Source organism: Tupaia chinensis, unplaced genomic scaffold, assembly GCF_000334495.1.
Source record: "Tupaia chinensis unplaced genomic scaffold, TupChi_1.0 Scaffold000467_1, whole genome shotgun sequence".
In the NCBI taxonomy this organism is placed as follows: Eukaryota; Metazoa; Chordata; class Mammalia; order Scandentia; family Tupaiidae; genus Tupaia; species Tupaia belangeri.
This window is the reverse complement of record NW_006159976.1, coordinates 127,249-131,999: the sequence shown is the minus strand read 5'-3', so window position 1 is coordinate 131,999 and position 4,751 is coordinate 127,249. Positions and strand designations below refer to the sequence as shown.

General features: G+C 47.7%; 1 gene segment (V, D, J or C); it reads left to right on the top strand.

Moving 5' to 3' along the window:
• LOC106735640 (immunoglobulin lambda variable 5-37-like) overlaps positions 1-4,751 on the top strand; it is a 23,953-nt gene that overhangs the window by 18,535 nt on the left and 667 nt on the right.

Here is a 4,751-nt window from a genome sequence, read left to right as displayed (position 1 = left end):
AGGAAGAGCATGGAGGAGAAGGGATTGTGGCGTGACCATCCCCCCTGGGGGGTGATTTCTCGCTTTCTGTCTCTATGTCTCTCTCTGTCTGTCTGGCAAGTGCACGCGCCCTATACCAAAAAAAACTCTCAAAAAAAGAAAAAAAAGAAAACCTCACATCACGTGCATGTGCTTCCATGCCCAGTATTCTGAGAGGAGAATGAAAGAGGACAGACTGCAGCATGGCCATCTCCCCGGGGGGCGGGAGGAGATTGACTTCTTGCTTTCTATCTCTCTGTCTCTCTGTGAGCCCACAAACCCTATAGCAAAAATCTCTCTCAAATAAATGAATAAGTAAAAATAAAAACAAAGGGCTATAAATATTCTGTGACATACTCCTAAACTGTCAATTGGCTCAAACATGAACAGAGTGAATTTCTTATCCCTAGAGAAACTTGGATGTATATCAGGTGGACTATTTTAGTCAAAGGAGACAAAAAGTGTGCATTGTGATGTGTTTAATCCTGTGATGTTCAGGAAACATCTGACACTGATTGGTACTAATGTAAATCAAGATAGGCTGCCCATGGTCATGGAGGGCGAGTATTAATTAAAATGTTACATGGGACATTTTCTCTTCTACTAGACATGACTCAAGTATTGATAGGGGTGTCGGCTCCTGCAGAGGGGAATAAACTTGTACAACTCTCCATCCATACACTATGATTCACACATGCCACAATATTTTTATTTGATGTTGCAACAAAAGCAACAGTGTGGATGGGGATGGATTGGTCAATGGATAGTTGTGTAGATGAGTGTTTTGGATCTTCCACATCTCCTTCTACTGCAGACCATGTAACTGATCAACCCAAGAATGCCAGGTGCTGGGTGGGTTCCAGGTGGAATGTGGGGACATTCCCTGGGGACTGTTGTAGCAGCTGGATCCACAGTGATTGGATAGGGCCCTGTGGTGACTGCAGAGCCATGGAGGGACTGTTGTCCTCTGTGGAGCTGGGCTTTGAGCTAATATTTGGGAAGCTGGATTAGGTGATGAAGGAGCTGTTGCCCAACAATTCCAATCCAAGGCTCACTTTTTACAACCTCCAGGGGAAGGCGCTGCAGTGTCCCCCTCTCCTCTGTTTCCTGGTGGGCCTCATGTTTCTATTCAGACTTTTTAGGTCAGTGGTAGTTGGTGTTGTGTGAGACGAGAGAAGCAGCTCGCAGAGACCCTGACTGCCTGCATGGAGGAGAAATGTCAGCTCCTTGACAAGCTCAGTGCTGGCAGAGAGGAGCAGCAGGCAGGAACTTAGTCATCTTTGGAGAGAGCCAGGAAAAGAGAGAGAGTCCTTCAATATCCCCCACCTTACCAAAGACTACAGGAAGGAGGAGAGGATCAACCTGATACTCAGGCAGGAATTAAGGTCCCTGGTTCAGGACCTGGAAGAGGAGAGATCAACATACTCCAAACGAGGAGATGCTGAAAGCATTTGAATCCCTTGAAGAGATGAGAGTCTCCACATCACAGGAAGCCTTTGTGACCTTGCCAGGAGCCGAAAGCCCCAGCCTGAAAGACAAGAGGAGGAGATGCTGGAGATGCTGAAAGCATTTGAATCCCTTGAAGAGATGAGAGTCTCCACATCACAGGAAGCCTTTGTGACCTTGCCAGGAGTTGAAAGCCCCAGCCTGAATCTTTTTCCCCCAGGAACAAACCTGAGGTTTTAAAGAAGTTCCCTCTGTTCACTCAGGCCTCCTGAGCTGCCAGGCTGTGTCCAACCACCTCAACTCCATCTGTGGGTCTCAGAGGACAGTGTGATCTGGGGAGGTCCTTCCACATTGGCTACAATTTCCCAACCATCACTTCCTGTACATAGCAGTGAGCTTCTTCTGATAGGGTCTTTATATATAAATATTGGACTCACTGAAACCAAGAAATACTGTATTTTCATTTTCTTCACAGAAAGATTAAGGTTTTGCTCATTGGCATAGAGAATAATATATTTAAATGATTAACCCTTTATATTCATTGAAACATTTTTCAAGATGATATTTTATCAACACACTAATTTTACAAATAGACATTTTTAAAATTAGTGTGTAAAAATAGAAGTTCCAAGGACTTTTTCTAGAGTTTTTACTTCAAAAATCATAAGTCCTAAGTAAAAGTTAGTTTTTTTTCTTAAATATATGTTATAGGAAGAACTGAGGTCATAGCCGTCTGTTATAATGCAGTTGTGTGGTACACTTCCAGAAAATTGTATTCTAATATGATATTTGGTTATAAAATAAAACAAAAATTTAAAAAAGGCTCTGGTGGGATTGCACTCCACAATGCTTTTCTTACGGAAAATACCTGACCTGAGGACATATCCCGTGGGTTATTGGTAATAGTCTTCTCAAGGCTTCTCCCCTTCTGCCACCTCAGACACCAGCCACAAGTTCAGGGGATCCAGCATCTGCACACTTTGGGGTGATCTGCTCAAATTCAGGGGCTCTCACAGCATGTAGGTTTGATAATTCACCACACTTAGTCTCATCCTTTATAACCCAGTATTAGAAGACCACAGTTTGGTTATAATGGAGACAAGTCAAGATGAGTCAGTGGAAGAGACATACAGGGTCAGTTCCAGAAGCTTCCAAACATGAAGTGTCTGTGTGGTCAGGATGATCACCCTCTCCTTACACTGTTGTAGGAATCTGTCAGTCATGTTCTGTTTACCAGAAGCTTGAGTTGCTAAATGTCTATTTCTTTCTAAGTCTCCAATCTGCTGTGCCTGTACTGGGACAGCAGGGCCCATTGAGTTCCAGTTCATGAGAGGGAAAGGGTGGATCAGAGCTGAGAGCCCCCACCTGGCCCTGCCTGCTGCCCTCTGCTCAGGACTGACAGCCGAGACCTCCCACACTTGGGTCCACACAGCCCCACCCATCCTGCCCATCATGAAGGGTTTTAGTAATCTGCATCCAAATACTCTTCCTTTTTCAACCACTTCAAGGTCATAGGACACTGCACAAATTCACGTTGTAAGTTCCACCACCCCTGTATCCTGGGCACTATCCTGTGTCCTGAACACTGAGGTTACATTTTTTTTTTCTTTAGGAGATATTTTTTGCTATAGGGCGTTTGCATTCATGAGAGAGACAGAGGAAGACAGAGAAATAGAAGTGGGAAATCACTCCTCCCAGGGGGCAGGGCCACTCCACACTCCCTTATCCTCCATTCTCCTCTTAGGACCTTGGACAGACATGCACATGTGTCTGGTGAGTTTACGCAACCAGGTCCAGGATTCACACTGATGTCAAACACGTGGGTGTCCAGCTACATAAACATTTCACCATCTGCTGGTCCCACATTTCTTTCTTTTTATTATTATTATTAATTATTTAATTTTACTTACGATTATGTTTTCATTTTGCTATAGGGCAAATGTACTCACCAGAAAGAAACAGAGAGAGAGAGGGGGAAAGTGAGAAAGCAAGGCACCAGGCCTGAGACTCAAACCTTGGCCATGTGGGAGTCCAGCACCTTATCCACCATGCCACCTGCTGGGGTGGTTACACTTACTAAAATGTACTTGTAGGCAACTGTTTTTACACACATCATAGGGAGAACTTGCACAAATCCAGGTGGGACAGCCTGAGCCACATTCGGGCCTGGGGTCTAGCCTCTGGCCCTCATGACACCACTGTCACAGGCTGTCCCTCATGGATTGCACATCGTCATGCAGCACAGGGCTGAACGTGCACCCTCTGGGACATCTTCTCAGCACCTGCTCAGTTCCTCAGACCTGGCTCTGTTTGTGCTGATGCAGGACCAGACTCCTCACTCAGACCCAGTTCCCATTCACCTCCATCCCTGGGTCCTGAGGAAGGAGATGCTTAAGACGGCGCCCCAGAGCCCTCTGTGTTCTCAGTCCGGAGCCTCCTCACAGGGTACAGTCATCATATTGTCCACGTCTCCTGTCCTACCAGGACACCACTGTCACAGGCCGTCCCTCATGGATTGCACGTCATCATGCAGCACAGGGCTGAACGTGCACCCTCTGGGACATCTTCTCAGCACCTGCTCAGTTCCTCAGACCTGGCTCTGTTTGTGCTGATGCAGGACCAGACTCCTCACTCAGACCCAGTTCCCATTCACCTCCATCCCTGGGTCCTGAGGAAGGAGATGCTTAAGACGGCGCCCCAGAGCCCTCTGTGTTCTCAGTCCCCGCAGCCTCCTCACAGGGTACAGTCATCATATTGTCCACGTCTCCTGTCCTAGCAGCCCAAATGCCCTCCCTGGAAAGGTCTATTCATTATTACTAGTTGCTCAGGGACAGCAGGGTGTGTGGTCAATAGTCAGGGAATGGCAGTGACCAGAGGACAGGCCTAGCCCCTGTCATCCTGTCCAGAGAGAGACCGAAGACCACCCAGTGGGCAGCAAGGGGAGCTGCAGGTCTGTCTCAATCTGTGAAGTGGGTGCCCACAGTTGTGTCTTCCTTACATTCCCAGGTCTGGGCCATGGGAGCCTGTTGGTACTGATGGGGACACCCAGCCCTGTCTGCTTTAGGATGGGCCCACACTCCTGCTCACAGCTGAGTGGGATGAGACTCTGCCCAGCAGCTGCTTCCCCCTGGTACCCCCATGGGGTCAGCTCTGGCTCTTACACTTCAGTCTCATTGGTCTCAATAGCCAAGCTCCGCCTTCAGCTGGACTGACAGTGCAGCAGGGATCACCACCAGGGGGAGCAAATCTGCGTGGACGCCCCACCCCTTCCTGCCAGTAGGGAAGGT